The 20269-nt window shown below is 44.1% G+C and overlaps 1 long non-coding RNA gene across 1 annotated transcript; it reads left to right on the forward strand.

Annotated features, from left to right (window-relative positions):
- Nucleotides 1–9931: 9931 nt before the first annotated feature.
- Nucleotides 9932–16081, forward strand: LOC109873658 (uncharacterized). The gene is made up of 3 exons (XR_002252607.2): nucleotides 9932–10154; nucleotides 11712–11803; nucleotides 14859–16081. It is a non-coding gene; the product is annotated as an uncharacterized LOC109873658 (long non-coding RNA).
- Nucleotides 16082–20269: the final 4188 nt, after the last annotated feature.

The raw sequence follows: 20269 nt of genomic DNA on the forward strand, positions 1-20269 counted from the left end.
TGCCAAATGTCCAGCACAGTGTTGGGCTGTAAGCACAATCCCCACCTGTGGACATCGGGCCCTCATACCACCCTCATGGAGTCTGTTTCTGACCGTTTGAGCAGACACATGCACATTTGTGGCCTGCTGGAGGTCATTTTGCAGGGCCCTGGCAGTGCTCCTCCTGTTCCTCCTTGCACAAAGGCGGAGGTAGCGGTCCTGCTGCTGGGTTGTTGCCCTCCTACGGCCTCCTCCACGTCTCCTGATGTACTGGCCTGTCTCCTGGTAGTGCCTCCATGCTCTGGACACTATGCTGACAGCCACAGCTCGCATTGATGTGCCATCCTGGATGAGCTGCACTACCTGAGCCACTTGTGTGGGTTGTAGACTCCGTCTCATGCTACCACTAGAGTGAAAGCACCGCCAGCATTCAAAAGTGACCAAAACATCAGCCAGGAAGCATAGGAACTGAGAAGTGATATGTGGTCACCAATGTGTTGTTTAAGTGTTCCCTTTATTTTTTTGAGCAGTGTACATCAAAATATTAAATTTTTTCATTTTTTTAGTATATTTGTACTGTGTAGTTGAGCTTGTGTCATAAAAAATGACTACACTTGAGCAATTTATAAGTCACAATAAGGGGGGATTTTACCTTTGTTGGAGTATGGACAATTGTGTACGGCACTCATGATAAATAATTACTTTTGGGGGATACATAGATTGCATTTTAAATTACATTTAGTTCCATTTAACTGGTTTTAATGCAAACATTGAAAGGTCAAGCCCCTCACCCCATGTGACTCAGTCATACAAATAGTTACTTTGAGATGACTACGACTGTTACGGCTTTCTTCCGTCGAAAGAGAGTCGGACCAAAATGCAGCGTGGTAAGTTAGATACATATTTAATGATGAAGAAAAAACGAACAAAACAAAACAACAAACGTAACGTGAAAACCTAAACAGTCTATCTTGTGCTAACACACACAGAGACATGAACAATCACCCACCAAACACTCACAGAATATGGCTGCCTAAATATGGTTCCCAATCAGAGACAACGATAATCACCTGACTCTGATTGAGAACCGCCTCAGGCAGCCATAGACTACGTAGACACCCCACAAAACCCCAAGACAAAAACACACCACAATAACCCATGTCACACCCTGGCCTGACCAAATAAATAAAGAAAACACAAAATACTAAGACCAAGGCGTGACAACGACTATGAGTACAGATCCCCCAAAAATTGCTACTTTTAAAACGTTTTGAATACAGATCTCAGAATGTAATTAAGATTAAGTAAGATCTGAGTAGTGACAACTTTTCAGAATCTACACTTGCGTGCACAATTATTAGGCAAATTGTATTCCTCAGGATTAAATGTATTGTTGAACAAACAAACCTGAATGTTTAACAAAGGAAAAGTGAGTTTTGTCTTTCTCAGGGGAATATATAAGTTTGCACAATTATTAGGCAACCATGTTTTATTTAACCTTTATTTAACCAGGTAGGCCAGTTGAGAACAAGTTCTCATTTACAACTGCGACTAGTGTGCAGAATTATTAGGGAACTAAATTACAAAAATAATTTCTCCCAACTCACTTGTTTATTCTCCATTTTTAGAGTAAGTGTAACAAAGGAGTAACACAAAATGACAATTAAATAAAAAAATTGGCCTTTCAAAAATATTCAGTGACCAATATACTAGCCACCCTTCTTTTCAATAACTGCCTTGAGCATTCCATCCATGGAGTCTGTCAGTTTCTTGATCTGTTCACGATCAACTTTCGCTGAAGCAGCAACCACAGCCTCCCAAATACTGTGTCTTCACTCACTGTAAATCTTGAAAGGGCCCACAAGTTCTCAATAAGATTTAAGTCAGGTGAGGAAGGGCTAGCCAGGCAGTGGAGTACTTGGATACATGTGATGGAGCATTGTCCTGTGTAACAGTATTGCTTCCGTCCCTCTCCTCGCCCCTACCTTGGCTCGAACCAGGGACCCTCTGCACACATCAACAACAGCCACCCACAAAGCATCGTTACCCATCGCTCCACAAAAGCCGTGGCCCTTGCAGGGCAAGGGGAACAACTACTTCAAGGCCTCAGAGCGAGTGACGTCACCGATTGAAACGCACCTCAGCCACGCTCAAGGTACTAAACGATATCATAGCCGCCATCGATAAAAGACAGTACTGTGCAGCAGTCTTCATCGACCTGGAGAGGAGGAAGGCTCTGGCAGCGCTGGACAGGCGAAGCGCACTGTAGGCCTGGTGCGTGGTGCTGGCACTGGTGGTACTGGGCCGAGGACACGCACAGGAAGCCTGGTGCGGGGAGCTGCCACCGGAGGGCTGGTGCGTGGAGGTGGTACTGGATAGACCGGACCGTGCAGGCGCACTGGAGCTGTTGAGCACCGAGCCTGCCCAACCTTACCTGGTTGAATACTCCCGGTCGCCCTGCCAGTGCGGCGAGGTGGAATAGCCCGCACTGGGCTATGCAGGCGAACCGGGGACACCGTGCACAAGGCTGGTGCCATGTAAGCCGGCCCAAGGAGACGCACTGAAGACCAGATGCGTAGAGCCGGCTTCATGACACTTGGCTCGATGCTTACTCTAGCCCAGCCGATACGAGGAGCTGGTATGTACCGCACCGGGCTATGCACCCGCACTGGAGACACCGTGCGCTCCACAGCATATCACGGTGCCTGCCCGGTCTCTCTAGCCCCCCGGTAAGCACAGGAAGTTGGCGCAGGTCTCCTACCTGGCTTCGCCATACTCCCTGTGTGCCCCCCCCAATACATTTTTGGGTCTGACTCTCGGGTTTCCTTGCCAACCGTGTTCCCTCGTATCACCGGCTCCTCTCTCCGGCTGCCTCTGCTCTCCTAAGTGCCTCCACCTGTTCCCATGGGAGGCGATCTCTTCCAGCCAGGATCTCCTCCCAAGTGTAACAACCTTTACCGTTCAAAACGTCCTCCCATGTCCATTCCTCCTTTCGCTGCTCCTGCTGCCACTGCCTGTCACCATGCCACTTGGTCCTGTTGTGGTGGGTGATTCTGTTAAGGTTTTCTTCCGATGAAGGAGAGGAGGACCAAAATGCAGCATGGTTATCTCGATACATCTTTAATAAAGATAATAACGAACAATACAAAACAAGAAACGAAACGTGAAAAACCTAAACAGCCCTATCTTTTTTAAATAAAAAATAATTTATTATCTTCAATACCATTCATTCTTTACAACTCATAATTTTCATACATACTCAAATAATGGTATTTTAATTTAACTAATTTAACTAAACATAAACCCCAAACAAAACCTCAGGGGAGCATCTTCCCTCCCGTCACCCTATAAAATACCTTTCCCTATCTCTCCGTCCCTAATCTATCCCCTTACAAATCTAAATGACACCCAGCCCTAAACCCCCCTTCCACCTCTCCCGAGCAGCATGCTGCCCCCACTTCCTCTCCTCCCTCTTCATCCTCCCCCTCAAATCTCCTTCCACCCTCCTCACTATCCCTTCCACCCCCCAATCTCTCCCTGTCTTCACCATGTTCTGCCTGGCTTCCCACAGCCCCCGTTTAAAGAGACTCATGAGAAGCCAGAGCAGAAACCTGTCCCTATCCGTCCCTCTCGCTCTCCCTACACCTCTCTCTAACCTGGCCCACGTCAATACAAAATCCCCCCTTACCAAACCTAACAACACCCGTGCCCTAGACCATACTACTCCGGCAAAGGCACAGTCCCAAAAGACATGGCGCACAGTCTCCTCCCTGCCACAAGAGGATCTTGGACAGGTGGGGGATTGCACCAAACTATACCGGTACATGATGGAACGTACCGGCAAGCACCTATGGAGGCTCAACCAATTCAGGTCCTTGAGCCTGTTGTCCAGACTCCGCGCCTGCACTCCCTCCCAGACCACTTCCGAGATGCCCACTACAGGCACCGGACTCCCTGCCTTTCTGGCCTCCTCGTACAAGTGCCTGTGATCTAAACCTACTCGGGCAACTTCAACCTCAGGGTGCGCACGCAGCCACTTGGCCGCATGACCAAAATGCCACGGCAGCTGTTCTGCCCGAGGACCCGTGTTAGACCACACCATTACGCTTCTCGCCTGATACGAGAAGAACACCCGCAGGAGGTAACCGGATGGGTGTATCACTGGATGAGCAAGCTCTGTTAACAAGAAAGAAACAAAAATTGTGTCCAGCTTGAGGGGGAAATGTGGTACCCCCCTACCTCCCTCCCCGATGGGACAGATCATGCGTGCCCTTGCGACCCACTCGCACCTGCCACTCCACATGAACTGAAACACAAGCCTCACTAGAGGCCTCCTCAGACAAGCCGGCAATGGGTAGATGTACGCCAAATACAAAAGAGACGGCAACACATCCACCTTTAGGACCAGGACTTTGCCCATAAAAGACAAATACCTAGCCTTCCACATTGCTAGCTTCCTCTGTACCACTGCGATACGCATGTTCCAGTTCAGCGTCGCTGAGCCGGAGGTCTCAAAATGGACCCCGAGAATCCTCAGGGCCCCCTCACAGAGAGATAACCCCCCGGGCACATCCGTTCTACCGCGCCATCTATCGAAAAACTTGACGGAAGACTTTGCATGGTTCAGAACTGCTCCCGACGCTCGGGTGAAATCCCCAAAGATGGCAAGGGACCTTGTCAGGCACGAGTCCTTGCACAGCAGCAAGGAAGTGTCGTCGGCGTACTGCGTCATCTTAACACGCAGCCCACCACTTCCAGGGATCAACAAGCCTTCCACCCCTGTGTCTGCCCTAATGGCAGCCCCCAGAGGCTCCATGTACAGAACGAAGAGGAGAGCCGAGAGTGGGCACCCCTGCCTGACCCCAGACGAGAGGTCAAAAACGTCACCCAAGTGACTATTTACACTAACTCGGCACCCCGCTCCGACATATAATGTACGAATCCATCCTATGAACTTCTCCCCAAATCCTAATCAACCTAACACTCTGAATAAAAAGGATCTATTCACGCGATCAAAGGCTTTCGCCTGATCTAGCGCTGCTACCATTAAAGGCAGTCCTCTATCTTCAACCCAAGCGATGGAGTCCCTGATTAACTGTAGGCTCCATCTAATAGAGCGGCCCTCTACCCCGCACGTCTGATCCTCATGAACGACGTAGGGAAGGGCTGTGCGCAACCGGTCTGCTAAAACCTTTGCAAGTAGCTTGTAATCTACGCACAGCATGGTCAATGGCCGCCAGTTGCCAAGGTCTGTTACTTCCCCCTTCTTATATAAAAGTGACAGCACACCAACAGCCATTGATCCCCCCGGGACCCCAGTCTCAAGGATGGCCTTCAAGACTTCGAGGACCACTGGTCCAAGTATACCCCAAAACTTGAGATAAAACTCAGCCGGCAGCCCATCCATCCCAGGCACCTTCCCTTTTCCCATCCTCCTAAGAGCGCTCTCAACCTCTTCTAGTGAAATCTGGGCCTCCATCACTTCTCTAATGTCCTCCGGCAACCGCCTGGACAAGTGTTCTAAAAACACATTTCCCTGCTCTACATCTATTTCCCTTTCCTTAAATAAACCTTGGAAATGATCAGTTGTCACCCTGACCATATCCTCTGGTTCTCTAACTATACTACCATTTTCTTCCCTAATGCCATGCATTACCTTCCTACTCTGTCTGGCCCTAACCGACTTAAAGAACATAGCGGAACAAGTCTCATTGTGTTCTAGAAAGCCACTATGCGCACGCTCCAGGAAAGCTCGAGCCTTCCTCTCCTGCAACTCCCTGAGCTGCGCCTTTAGGGTAGCGGATCTCTCCCAGTCAAACGACCCGCCGAGGTTGCCTGCCTCATACTCGAGTTCAATTAACCTTTGGATACGATCCACCTCCCTCCTCTCCTCCCTTTTTTCCCTCTTGCAATACCCTATTATAAAAGCCCTAATCCTCACCTTAACTAATTCCCACCACTCTAACACCCCCTCGCACATGGACCGGAGGCCTTCAAGCCTCCAAAAGAAATCATAAAACCCGTCAACAAAAGCCTGCTCCTCCAGCACATCCCGATCTAACTTCCAGTACCCCCTACCAAAGAGGCAGACTGGCGACCCCACCTGCAGGAGCACCCGGTCGTGATCCGAAAAGAAAACAGGCAACAGCCGCCCAGACAACTTACCCAAAGACCTGGGTACAAAAATATAGTCGAGCCTCCGCTCAACCCCCCTGGAGTTGCGCCATGTAGGACCGGCCATTTTCGGAGTAGTGTGCAGACCACCATCAACCAGACCATGGCAAGCCATTAGCCTGGTAATGGCGCCTGCACTGCTATCCCCCCCTATTCCTAAATCTGTATTAAAATCCCCCCCTATCACTAATTTCCTATTTGTGACACACAGGGGCGTCAGACAGTCCACCATCTCCCTCCTGTCTGCCACCACCTGTGGCCCATACACCACCACTATTCTAAATTTACAATCCCTTATCGTGACATCCACCCTATAACCCTCCCCTGCATTACCACAAAAGAATCCTCCACTTTTACCTCCCTGTGCCCACACAAAATCCCTACCCCCGATGAGTGCACTCCCCCAATACCCCAAACCGACTCCCCCTTGTCCCACTCCCTCTTAAACCTACTAACATCCCCTCCATCCCTCAGGTGAACCTCCTGTAAAAAACAAAAATCAAACCCCACACCCTCCAAATAACTAAAAACCGCCCTCCTCTTAACAAAATCCCTTAAACCCCTTACATTTAAAGTAACAAAAGTAAAATTAGACCCCATGAAAGAATCAAATAAAAACATGTAATACACTCAAATTCTAAACCCAGACAGAAAAAAATCAAAAACAGGAGACTCACCCGATGCTCCCCTGCTCCATATCTACCGGTGAAAACACCATCCGTACTCCCGACATCCCCCCCACTTCCTCCATCTCACCAACCCAGGATGCAGGAATAGTGTTTGGCTCCGGGGTGCCCTGCACCCTGGGTCTACCCCCACAATCCTCCCCCTCCCCAGTGCTGCAGCTGGATTGGAAAAAAATCGGGGAGGCTGAGTCCCCAAACAAAAAACTCCCCACCTCCTCCTGTACCCAGTCCTGAGTCTTGTTAGGTGTGTCCCCACCCAACAGAAGTTGAGGGCCTGGGGAAACCAGCAGCAACCCAGAGGTTTCTCCCACCCCCATCACTCTCTTGGCCATCCCCTCCCTCTCACTGTCGGCCAATCGCACCCTCCTCTTCATTCTCTTCTTTGGTGATGGCAGTGGAGAGATACCACCCTCCCCCCCCACCAGCTCCTCCACCATACCCCTCATCTCTTCCACCAGGGCACTTTCCCCCCAGTCCACTTGCTCTTCCACCGTCTCCTTCTCCAACACTCCTCCCTCGCTTTCTTCTCTCTCATGCTCCTCCACTCGGTTGCCTTCTTCCACCGCTTTTCCTGGTTCTCCTACTCCCGTGCCTTCCGTTTCCTTCTCTCTTCCATCCGCCGCTTCAAGCTCCTCCTCCTTCCTTGCGGCCTTCCCCTCTGGACCTGTACTCTGGTCATGAGGCTTGCTTCCTTCCCCTCCTCTTCTTCCCCCATCCCCCGCTCCTGCTCCCCCCCCAGCCGCAGACGCATATGACCTCTGACGAGCCGGGTACCCCCGCCACAGGTGTGCTGACGAGCCACACCCGTGGCACGCCTTAGGCTTGTCACAATCCTTCGCCTCGTGTTCCTCAGATCCACAAAATCTGCATTTTCTTGTGCTGCACGAGGCGAATATGTGGCCGTATGCCATACAGCGCCTGCAAAACGGGGGCTGACGTGCATAAAGCAACGTCCCCCTGTCAGCCCCTAGGGAGAACATAGCAGGAGGATGGAGGTAGCCACCATGTCCCTTTGGGTCCTCTCTGAGGAGGGCCTGGAAGCCTCTCCTCCCATTCCAAAACCCAAGGGAGTCTTTGAGGTGCCTTGCTGAGGAGACGTTATCCATGTATCTCCCCAGAAAGGCCCTCACCTCTTCATCCTTAACGTATGGGTTGTAAATGTTGACAGTTACAACCCGAAAGTTATTCTTCTCAGGATATCATCGTGTTTCTCCTCTGTATATAGTGCCACGTCGTGTGCTCCCTCCAACGAGTTGCCTTGGAAACAAAACACGTCCTTCACCGTCAGCTTTAGAATCCCCATCAATATTATCCTTCCACAAGTTTCCCGTCCTAAAGGCTCCAACTCCTTTTCCTTCCAAGCAAAACGAATCGTGTTGGCCAGCCCAATCCCAGGGACCGACCGTGTTGATGTATTTAGCACCATCTCCGCAAGGAGAATGGCGCTCGTTCTCTTCTCTTCCAAAACAATGAAAAAAGAAAATCCAAAGTGACTGAGCCTATTCTGGTGACAACTAACACAGAGACAGGAACAATCACCCACGAAACACTCAAAGAATATGGCTGCCTAAATATGGTTCCCAATCAGAGACAACGATAAACACCTGCCTCTGATTGAGAACCACTCTAGGCAACCATAGACTTACCTAGACAACTCTACTATACCACAATCCCATAGCCTACAAAAACCCCAAGACAAAACACACCACATAAATAACCCATGTCACACCATGGCCTGACCAAAATAATAAAGAAAACACAAAATACTAAGACCAGGGCGTGACAAACTGCTTTTAAACACTAGTAAAACCAAATGCATGCTTTTCAACCGTTCGCTGCCTGCACCCGCACGCCCGATTAGCATCACCGCCCTGGATGGTTCCGACCTAGAATATGTGGACATCTATAAGTACCTAGGTGTCTGGCTAGACTGAAAACTCTCCTTCCAGACTCATATCAAACATCTCCAATCCAAAATCTAATCTAGAGTCGGCTTTCTATTTCGCAATAAAGCCTCCTTCACTCACGCTGCAAAACTTACCCTAGTAAAACTGACTATCTTACCGATCCTCGACTTTGGCGATGTCATCTACAAAATAGCTTCCAATACTCTACTCAGCAAACTGGATGCAGTTTATCACAGTGTCATCCGTTTTGTTACTAAAGCACCTTATACCACCCACCACTGCGACCTGTATGCTCTAGTCGGCTGGCCCTCGCTACATGTTCGTAGCCAGACCCACTGGCTCCAGATCATCTACAAGTCTATGCTAGGTAAAAGCTCCGCCTTATCTCAGTTCACTGGTCACGTTGGCAACACCCACCTGTAGCACGCGCTCGAGCAGGTGTATCTCACTGATCATCCCTAAAGCCAAAACCTCATTTGGCCGCCTTTCCTTCCAGTTCTCTGCTGCCTGCGACTGGAATGAATTGCAAAAATATTTGAAGTTGGAGACTTGTATCTCCCTCACCAACTTTAAACATCTGCTATCTGAGCAGCTAACTGATCGCTGCAGCTGTACATAGTCCATCGGTGTATAGCCCACCCAATTTACCTACCTCATCCCCATACTGTTTTTATTTTATTTACTTTTCTGCTCTTTTGCACACCAGTATCTCTAGCTGGACATGTTCATCTGATCATTTATCACTCCAGTGTTAATCTGCTAAATTGTAATTATTCACTCCTATGGCCTATTTATTGCCTACCTCCTCATGCCTTTTGCACACAATATATATAGATTCTTTTTTTTCTACTATGTTATTGACTTGTTTATTGTTTATTATTTACTCCATGTGTAACTCTGTGCTGTTGTCTGTTCACACTGCTATGCTTTATCTTGGCCAGGTCGCAGTTGTAATGAGAACTTGTTCTCAACTAGCCTACCTGGCTAAATAAAGGTGAAAAAAAAACAAGGCCTTATTTTGATGTTTTATGGGCCACATCAGGCCTGCAAGTATGGTTGCAAAAATTACACAACTTTTCCAGTAATTCTGACTAGCCACAGTAATCACATTATTGTGTGCAGTACTTGTTAGACAGGTTCATTGTGGTAGGAGTAGCTTTTGAATATGTTTTGAATATTTGAAACTTCCTTCTTCACCTTCACTTTCCCCGATGTGACGGTCATGGATGTACATGTATTTTTTGAAGCTTTGTTTTTGTAATATATTGATTTAATATTTTAGCGTGTAGATTTCTTTTTGACCATTACCAAGGATTTTCTGGAAACATGACCCAACACATTGGCCCCTCTAAGAAAGATCACCCATCAAATCTGAACAACTGGTGTTTTGTCCACAAGATGGAAAAAGGTAACTTAATGTTATACTTAATAAGTTATTTTGATTTATTTTAAGTACTAAACAAATGTACTTCTTAATTACTGGTTTACAACACATAGCCAACTATTAACAACTTGAAAAAATAATACAGATTATGATTGAATGATGACGTCAATAATGACAATGTGGAAAAGCTGAGGAGGAAAAACCCAGGAATAGGTTTTCAACAGCACTAAGTTTGTTGAAAATGTGAAAGCAAACATTTGTTAAATAAAGATAAAATAAGATTGTACTTCAGAAATGACGTACAACACACAGATGATAAACCCTACACAGCACCTTTGACTCTGCACCACAGGTGTCCATTTTGTCTCAAAAATGATGACTAGACATGTCGTGGGTTCTTCCATTTCCGGATTTGCTGTACGACTACGCGTGGCATTTTTCAGACCTGAATATAAAACGATGGTACTTTTTAATTGTTCCTAAAAAATTATTGCTGAATTTCGCTCACATGCAGACAGAATGATAGGACAGAGCCCTCAAGAATGATTTGAATGATTTGTTTTGGCTCGTCAGATGCAAAAATGTTGATTGGCTCGGTAAACGTAATGTTCCTGTTCAAGTTATAGGCCGATATGACTTTAATTGGATGATACCTGCTATGGAACTTTCCTCCATAAAGTATTGTTTGTTTGTTCATGTAGCACTGTTTGGTAGCTTTTACCTTAACAATCAAGTATTTACAGTATGTTAAACACTAGATCAGTAGATAAAGATGTGTTTAGCCTATGCTACTTGTGTTAGCATGCTAGCCTTACCTAGTTTACGTATCTTGTGATTTTTCGATACAGCATCCAGGGTAGAATATCTTCACTATGTATCTCAGAAATATGACTTCTATGTTCTACAGATGAACAATGACAAAGTTATATCTGATCGTCCATCAGTACAATAGATTGTGTCTTTAAGAAAACAGACAGTTAAATTGTTTAGATGGCGTTATTTGTACCAGGAAGAATGGTTCCTCATTGTCTGTTAGATTCCACAGTCTTCCAACATAAATACAACATTACTTCATGTAAAGTTACAATCTAATTGTTGACTGTTGTTTTGTTGGGTCAATGTCATAGCAAACCCCTGCAGAAACCAAAGGGCAGGGTCAAAGTGAATACAACCTTCAGTCTTCTGATCTGACCTGCTGGGATATATCTTAATAACCCAGCACCAATAACCAAGCATTAACAACACAACCTTACTCTTTTTAAGGAAACCAACCCAAATAAGTGACCCAACACCTGCAACCCAGCAGTTAGGTCAAACCAAACAAGCAGTACTTTTTCTTTGTAGGTTGTTGTTTGAGGAACACGTTATGTTTTTAAAATTCTTGCTATGCATAAGCCGTAAATGATAAAGGCTTTAAATGTTCCACTACATAAGAGTGCCTTGATTACTAAAGGAGTTTTTTTTGCCATCTATGTTTTTTAAAGGTCATTTGCTTTAGTAATTGGAGATGGAAGGGAGTTCCGTGTGATCATGGGCTCTGTATAATACTATGCGTCCCTGTGACTTGTTGACTGTTTGCAGGTTCAGTGTGCTAACAACCCGCTGGGTAATCCTGGAGTGGTGGTCTACTACCTGTGTCCCCTGAACCAGACACCTCTTCATGGAGGGAGGAGGTATGACCATGTTAACTCTTCTCTGGTTTAGGAGGGAGCTGGGAGAAACCTCTCACTCAGCTGTATGTATCTACCTATCACAGAAAAACCATGTGGATTTTAAGCGATAACATGAAAACGTGATCTTGTGGGATCTCATTTGATCACTTGATTTTATGGGGTTACGTGGAAAAATAATCCCCCTGACAAAATTAGGGAACTAAAACCCACCTTCGACAGCACCCCAACCCAAAACATCTTCCCGCGGCCATGATAACGTGAGCACATGTGACAACAGGTCTCTGAGTATTAAAGATATATGGCTCCAGACTTATTGGCAACCTATGTAACCTTTATTTAACTAGTCAAGTCAGTTAAGAACAAATTCATATGAGCTCACATGGTACAGTTCGGTACCTTGTAGGTATAATGGGACATTTTTCTAGACAATATTTTGAAAATAAGGTATGGTCATCACAGCACTTTGATAGGTGATGGCAATGTACTGGTGGGGCTCATTAGCATAGTTGAGGGAGAGGTCAAATATATGTGTATTTGTACCAACAGTCAGTGGAAGTGTTGTAGCAGTTTAAGTGTTTGATGGTTATGCCAATGCAAATTGAGCATCTCCTTTGACACTGTCTGTTCTGCAAATGTATGTGTTACTGATGAGTGGCAATGCAAAGAGGTCATTGTACATTTTCCAGTAATTTAATGGCAACTTGTTGCTGTGAATTTGTAAGTTCTTAACTGGAAATCATTTGTCAGTAAGTATGTTATTGTACAATTCACAAAAACTTAGTGGCAAAACGTTTGCCATTAACCTACAGGTGTCTTGCTGACTCTAGCAATACATGCAGGTAACCTACTGTGCCTTCCCTGAGTCTTCTGTTTACAGCATGCAACGTTACTTGCTAATTCGTAGCATACCGTAGCAGTGGCAGTCTATCAGAATATTGAAGGTGTGGCTTTCAGCTACTTGTAGCTCTTTTTGGTCTCCCAAGAAAGGGGATGCCATCCCAGTGAATGTGCTCAATTGGATTCTGTTCATAAACAAAGGTTGTAGAGTGTCAGTTCTCCAGCCTTGTTAAAGGCTGACTGACATAAGTGCATGTTATACCAAAGAGCTGTTCACTATTTCATTTATAGCTGTTCACTGTCGTTGTAATAGTCACTTCCCTGACAAACCGTCTAGTCAGTGAGTTGACATATTACATACGATCATTTACAGCCAAATTTACAATAACTGACTTGCAGCTAGTTGAAATTAAGTTATTGAAAATCAAACATGAACTTTCTGGTAACCCGCTGCCATTAAGCTACTGTAAAAGGCACATTAAAACCCCATAACAGTGCAGCTCTTGATTGTCACAAGTTCTTACCAGGGCCGACGCCAAAACGAATCAGTAGAAGCTGTTTGTAGGCCTCTTGGACTTATACTTGGTGCTCCGGCACCGCTTGCTGTGCGGTAGCAGAGAGAACAGTCTATGACTAGGGTGGCTAGAGTCTTTGACCATTTTTAGGGCCTTCCTCTGACACCGCCTGGTATAGAGGTCCTGGATAGCAGGAAGCTTGGCCCCGGTGATGTACTGGGCCGTACGCCCTCCTTAGTGCCTTGCGGTCGTCATGTTATTACACTAAATTATCCGCACATGCACCCTAAAACGGTACCGACCAGCACCATGTGAATTCCTTTCTGTACCTCTGAAGGTACCTTATGTTAATGAGATTTTTGTAAACCAGGGAACAACACTCTACTGTAACCGTACTCCTCTTTTTTTAGAGTGGTATGTTCTTGGTATCAAATAAATATCTGGTGGCACTTCTGAGACATTAATCCACTCCAGACCAAAAGGTTGCAAGTTCAAATCCAGAGAGCATTTGTGCACACTTAATGTCAAGTGTACTGAGCACTGCTACTTTTCTGTTGGTGTTTTCAGACAGTCACATAATTACTGACCTGATTCTGGGCAACTTTTAGAAATGTATTCTTGACAATAAACTTGTGTCCGATCTCTGTCATGGCCACAGACCAGGTGGTGTAGCAGGAAATTCCGATCGCTGGCATCCTCCTTACGGAAAAACCACATGACTTTACATGTGGAAAATCACATGATTTGTTTTCAGAACACTTCACGTGACATTTCACATGTGCAATCGTTTGATTGCATGTTTAAGAATTTCTCAAAACATTGGTTCTACCAGTCGTCAGGACGTCATGGGATGGTCCTTAATGGTCTCAATCCATCCCAAACCATTATAAGCAAAGTAATGAAATGGTTGTTTTAAAGTTAGAGGTTCACTGTTCAGCTGAAGTATGACCTCACATGGGATTTGAACTCACAATGTCAAGTGCACTGTACATTTCTTCTGCGCCACAAAGTCTATAGCATTCTTATACACATTCATTACATATAAAACATCTCTGCACTTTGCAAAAGAGTGGCATTGATATATTTTTAAAATTTAACTATGTAAGTCAGCTAAGAACAAATTCTTAATAGTAATGACGGCCTGCACCGGCCACACCCAGAGGACATTGGGCCAATTGTGTGCCGCCCTATGGGACTTCCAATCATGGCCGGTTGTGATACAGCCTGGACTCGAACCACTGCGTTTTATGTTTAGTTGTCTAATGATGGAGGGACACAATATTCTGTATAGTTATCTAATGATGGAGGGACATAATATTCTGTATAGTTGTCTAATGATGGTGGGACATAATATTCTGTATAGTTGTCTAATGATGGAGGGACATAATGTTCTGTTTCAATGTTATGCCTCAATCACTTTGAGAAAATATTATATTTATCTTGAATTAATTTTTTTAACAAAGCTGAGCTTCACTTTGAATTCCAAATTGTAGGTATACAGGTGAAATCTGTTATTGACACAGACATAGTGTTGTAGTGGCAAGATTGAAATGCTGTGAACCAATAAGTTGTGAGTTCAAAACCAGGTGAGGACAAGGTTGAATAATAATTTCTGTGATATCATTTGATTTTTCTGTAGGGACGGTTTATTAATTGTCTATTGAATTATGTTGATTGTTTCCCATTTGTGTTTTTCTATTCAGATTAACGATGATGAGGAACCCATGGAGGACAACCGACACACACACTGTGTGCCTTATTTGAGCATTTTATACAATGCCTGTTTTACATATTTGGGGGGTTTTAAAGGGCAATCCCACTAAAGTAATGCATGTCTATTGACTGTTCAGTGATGAGCAAATTGGTAAACTGAAGCAAAGATCATACCCCAAGACATAACCTCTGTGGTTAATGGTAATAGTGAGAGATTAGCATGTCTTGGGGGTATGATCTTTGACCCTCTGTAACATTCTCACTCATCATAATTCACAATTCATTCAGGATTGTCTCTAATCATTGTTGTATCCATTGTCAGTGGCATCATTAGGCCTTGGCTTCCAATGCTGTTTTTGATGGTAAAAGAAAAATGTCAGTCTGATATGCGTTTCAATAAACACACATCATTTGCACTATAGAGTTCTTAAAAAAAATGTTTTACTGACCAATTCTTTAATAATTAAATATACTGCGCTTGGTAGTAGCAGGGACTGCAAGAAGCCCCTGGAGTGACACGGTGTCCGCTGTGATTGGTCGAGATATCACCACGCGGTGGACTACAACGTCCCTTGACCCCACCCCTACAGCACCGGGAAGATGTAAACGTCATCACTCAGAAAAACGCCTGTCACTCAGTTAGTCTGCCGCATAGCATTAGTGCTCAGCATCCTTAGGCTATTGGGTTTCAGTCAGAGTTATTTAATAGTATATTTAGTGAATGAGCAAGATAAGGGTGTTGATATAAATCATGATATTAGGAAAAGCGTTCATTTCTAGCGAGTGTATTTGATTTGAGTTTCGTTTCTTGGCTGATTAGCTATTGGCTGGCTAGCTAGCTGAGATTGAAGAGATGAGAACGTTTGCTGATTGAATCACATATCTTTTGACCGTGACACAGTGCTCCCCTGTGGACTGAAGCTGAACTTTACTACAACATATTTAACCCTGTTTGAAATGTGTAATGTTGAGGTGGGAGAATTGACGGTGTTCCCCTGCCAGAATTCTCCCCTTCGTGTAAACGCGCACGCACTCAATTCTTCATTGCTGCGACTTGCCTGCTAGTTGAGAATTCGGATCAAATTAGGCAGCGTTTCATTTGATTTTTTAAGTCGGTTTGATCGCGGGGGAGGCACTAGTAATGTCTGCAGTTTTCGGTTTGGCTATTTGTTTCAAGTGTATTAGTCTATCTATAAATCTCTTTGCCAAAATTCGTCATCTCTCCCATGTCTTATTCGACTAGTAGTTGTTCTGAAATGTTTATTGCTTGCCTACATTTTACTCCCTCTATGCTTAATACACATACATGAATTATTCATTTCGTTGGACGTGAAGTTTGTTCTATAGAAAGTATTTGACTCTAGCCACAAAATTAAGGAAATTAGAAGGTAGAGGGCTATTTTCTTGCTTGTCGAAATTCTCAGCCCCCCCTTCCATCTTGGGACTGCAAGAAAATGGCCTTATCGAAATCCCCCCCCCCCCCCCCCCCCCCCTTCTATTTTCCTTAATTTTGTGGTTGTTTTTTTTAAAAAGTATTTTTATTCACAATAGCTACTTAATTGTTCTACTGTTGCATTATTGAGAGGTTAACCTGCTAGTAAGCATTTAATTGCACTGTGTACCTACATGTACACTGAGCATACAACACATTAAGAACACCTGCTCTTTCCATGACATAGAAGGACCAGGTGAAAGCCATGATCCCTTGTTGATGTCACCTGTTAAATCCACTCCAATCCGTGTAGATGAAGGGGATGAGACAGGTTAAAGAAGGATTTTTAAGCCTGGGGTCAATTGAGACATGGATTGTGTATGTGTGCCATTCAAAGGGTGAATGGGAAAGACAAAAAATGAAAGTTCCTTTGAATGAGGTATGGTAGTAGATGCCAGGAGCACCAGTTTGTGTCAAGAACTGCAAAGCTACTGAGTTTTTCACGCTCAAAAGTTTCCTGTGTGTATCAAGAATGATCCACCACCCAAAGGACATCCAGCCAACTTAACACAACCGTGGGAAACATTGGAGTCAACATGGGCCAGCATCCCTGTGGAATGCTTTATACACCTTGTAGAATCCATGCCCCAATGAATTGAAGCTGTTCTGAGGGCAAAAAAAGGATGCAACTCAATATTAGGAAGGTGTTCCTATTGTTTGGTATACTCCTCCATATTATCATGTGTGTATGACAAATAAACAAAGTTGAACTGAGAAGGAAAGGAGGAGGTTAGCCAGAAAGGCAGGGGAAAGATGGTCAGCTTTGTGGTGAGATTGTAGGTGAACACATTGAAAATACATAGGCACTTAAATGATGTGTCCTCAAATGTTATGTAATCGAAAAGTCTCATATTAGCTGGTAGAACTGATGAAATGAATCATAGATGTCTTATAACCTATTCCATTCTACAGGTAATTGGTTTTGGCTCATGTCTCTTTATATTCATATATTTACAGTACCAGTCAAAAGTTTGAACACACCTTCTCATTCAAGGGGTTTTCTTTATTTTCTACTATTTTCTACATTGTATAATAATAGTGAAGTCATCAAAACTATGAAATAACACATATGGAATAATGTGGTAACCAAAAAAGTGTTAAACAAATGAAAATATATTTGATTGCATTTCAATTAACAGGTGTGCCACGTTAAAAGTTAATTTGTGGAATTTATTTCCTTAATGCGTTTGAGCCAATTAGTCATGTTGTGACAAGGTATGGGTGGTATACAGAAGATACAGTAGCCCTATTTGGTGAAAGACCAAGTCCATATTATGGCAAGAACAGCTCAAATAAGCAAAGCGAAATGACAGTCCATCATTACTTTAAGACATGAAGGTCAGTCAATGCGGAAAATCTGAAGAACTTTGAGTGCAGCGGATAAGTTCATTAGAGTTACCAGCCTCAGAAATTACAGCCCAAATAAATGCTTCACAGAGTTCAAGTAACAGACACATCTCAACATCAACTGTTCAAAGGAGGCTGCGTGAATCAGGCCTTCATGGTCAAATTGCTGCAAAGAAACCACTACTAAAGGACACCAATAATAAGAAGAGACTTGCTTGGGCCAAGAAACACGAGCAATGGACATGAGACTGGTGTAAATCTGTCCTTTGGTCTGATAAGACCAAATGTGATTTTTTTTGTGAGACGCAAAGTAGGTGAACGGATGATCTCCGCAAGTGTGGTTCCCTCCATGAAGCATGGAGGAGGTGGTGTGGGGGTGCTTTGCTGGTGACACTGTCTGTGATTTATTTAGAATTCAAGGCACACTTAACCAGCATGGCTACCACAGCGTTCTGCAGCAATATGCCATACCATTTGGTTTGCGTTTAGTGGGACTTTCATTTGTATTTCCAAAAGGAAAATGACCCAACACATCTCCAGGCTGTGTAAGGGCTATTTGACCAAGAAGGAGAGTGATGGAGTGCTGCATCGGATGACCTGGCCTCCACAATCACCCGATCTCAACACAATTGAGATGGTTTGGAATGAGTTGGACCGCAGAGTGAAGGAAAAGCATCCAAGAAGTGCTCAGCATATGTGGGAACTCCTTCAAGACTGTTGGAAAAGCATTCCAGGTGAAGCTGTTTGAGGGAATGCAGGGAGTGTGCAAAGCTGTCAAGGCAAAGGGTGGCTACTTTGAAGAATCTAACATCTATTTTGATGTGTTTAACACTTTTTTGCTTACTACATGATTCCATATGTGTTATTTTATAGTTCACTATTATTCTACAATAAAGAAAAAACCTTGAATGAGTAGGTGTCCAAACTTTTGACTGGTACTGTATATTATACACTGGGTATACAAAACATTGAGAACACCTGCTCTTTCAAATCAAATTTTATTGGTCACTTACACATGGTTAGCAGATGTTATGTTTCTAGTTCCAACAGTGCAGCAGTATCTAACAGGTAATTTCTAACAATTCCACAACAAAACCTAATATCTAACAAATTCCACAACAAAATCGAATATCTAAAATATTCCACAACAAAACCTAATATCTAATAATTCCACAACAAAACCTAATATCTAACAAATTCCACAACAAAACCTAATATCTAACAAATTCCACAACAAAACCTAATATCTAATAATTCCACAACAAAACCCAATATCTAACAAATTCCACAACAAAACCTAATACACACAATCTAGTAAAGGAATGGAATGAGAATAATAAATATAAAACATATGGATGAGCAGTGACAGAGCGGCTAAGATGCAATAGATAGTCTCCATCGGATGAGTTTGGATGGCACTATGGTGTTGAATGCTGAGCTGTAGTCAATGAACAGCATTCTCACATAGGTATTCCTCTTGTCCAGATGGGATAGGGCAGTGTGCAGTGTGATGGCGATTGCATCGTCTGTGGACCTCTTTCCATGACGTAGACTGACCAGGTGAATCCAGGGGAAAGCTATGATCCCTTATTGATGTCACTTGTTAAATTCATTTCAATCCATGTAGATGAAGGTGAGGAGACAGGTTAAAGGAGGACGGGCTCATTTAATGGCTGGAACGGTATTAATGGAAGGGTATCAAACATTATATATATGGAAACCACGTTTGACTCCATTCCAATGATGCCATTTCAGCCATTACAATGAGCCAGTCTTCCTATAGCTCCTCCTCTGGTGGGCAGCTACATCCAGGACTTCCTTCCCAGCGGTGCCTGTGTCCTCCAATGAGCTTTCAGCGACACATACTATAGTAGGGATCAGAACCTGAGAAAGTGGTATTTTATTATAGTTATCCGACCTGTTCAGACCTGTTCCTCATGGAGGTTAATTTATTTTGGTATATTACATACCCCAGGAAGACTGTGACTGACATAGACAGGGAGACACTCCCTATGAGGGAGAACACATCATAAGATAACACTATTTTGAATACCAACTTCCTTTGATATGGCAGATTGTTATGTAATGCACTGTTTCACAATTCCAGTCCTTACGCAACCCCAACAGTCCTCATTTTTATTGTAACCCTGGACAAGCACACCTGATTCAACTTGTCAACTAATCAACAAGCCCTAAATGAGTTGAACGTGGTTTGTCCCGGGCAACAACAAAATGTCTTCTGTTGAGGGTACTGGAGGACTTGGGAAACATTGCTGTAATACATATAGCTAGGTTTCCAGGCTTGTTGTTCACAGCAGGTAGATATTTGTTACTAAATAGATGGTAAACTGTGATTCTATGTCATAGTGAGCGATTGTTGCAATACTAGTGGTAGTGAAATTAGTTATTAATTATACATTTTTGTGACAGGTACTGTATGGATCTTTGAAATGGATAGAGAATAGTGACAATCTTCATCTTGTACACGGTTGTTGTGAGTTACAAGGTGTAGCGGCTACAATGGGCAGCAGGACTACTGCCAAGAACTACATAAAACCTGAG

This window comes from Oncorhynchus kisutch, linkage group LG29 (genome assembly GCF_002021735.2).
Source record: "Oncorhynchus kisutch isolate 150728-3 linkage group LG29, Okis_V2, whole genome shotgun sequence".
In the NCBI taxonomy this organism is placed as follows: Eukaryota; Metazoa; Chordata; class Actinopteri; order Salmoniformes; family Salmonidae; genus Oncorhynchus; species Oncorhynchus kisutch.